The following is a 1,168-nucleotide window of genomic DNA, read 5'->3' as shown; positions in this document are numbered from 1 at the left end:
AAGCATGCAGAGGAACGTACCTGCTCACATTCAGTATTTCACAAGATGCCCTGGGAGAAAAGCCTTTTGAACAGCTTGTGGTCTGTAGTCTTTATATGCATACATGAAATCTGCCCTCCCCCGAAATTACTGCTCCTCCTCTGAAATGTCAACACTCAGTTTTACAACTGCTCAGTTGAAGTGCAATTTGATCACTGAAGGTTTTGACTTGGCTCAGGCAACAAAGACAAACACTCACACACACACACACGTCTATAAGTACCTCTGAAAAAACTTAAAACTTCTACAACTCTAAGTCTGTTTAGTAATATTATTATCTGGTTTATATATATATGTACAATAGCTCCCTTGGAGATAATATATTCCCCAGATGTACCGTATAACCCAAAATGTGTCATCGACAGAATATGAAAAACAAGAAAACCTGCTTATAAACACAGAGTGCATGAAAAGAAACATATTAAATAAGGGTTTTCATTGCTTTGATCTCACATTCAGAGTATTATGGATATGCAGTGTAGAGTATGGACATGGTCTTCTCCCACTGAGGGACATGAGAATAATCTTCTAACTCAGACAACTGGAAATGAAGTTAAATAATAATGCAATACTTTAATAATATAATGTCTATCACATTTCCTCAGTTCTATCAAATTCCTCACTCAAAGGTAGACCTAATTTGAAAGTAAAGCTTTCCAGATTTATGACATTCTTCCAAAGTTGGTTCATTGTTTCTCTATTACTGTAAGAATCATTTGCATCTAATGAACAGGAACAGTGCAAGGTTGCTTATCTCTCTACAGCTGCAACCATTTTGTAGCACTGTCTGGCTTCAAATGTTATCCCGAACACTGACTCTAACAAGATGTGCCCCTTTGCACCATTAGCCATATACATAGAGGTAATTACAGGTCACTCATTATCCTGCACCACGGTAACCAAAGTCAAACTTTGCTAATTGGTTGTGATGGACATTCAAGATAAGGTACAAAAATAAACATACAGAGCGGGTAAAGAGGTATATATACTGTATGTGTATGATGAATTGTGAACTGTTTCAGATTCAGTTCAAGTTCATTTTAAATTACGTAATAACATATCTGGGGGATTGTGTGCAAACTTCTAAGTATATTTGTGTTAGTGGTTAAACTAGCAACAGGGGGTGTGG

Source organism: Morone saxatilis, unplaced genomic scaffold, assembly GCF_004916995.1.
Source record: "Morone saxatilis isolate NCDOM2014 unplaced genomic scaffold, NCSU_SB_2.0 Contig12, whole genome shotgun sequence".
NCBI lineage: Eukaryota > Metazoa > Chordata > Actinopteri > Moronidae > Morone > Morone saxatilis.
This window is presented reverse-complemented; position numbering follows the sequence as displayed.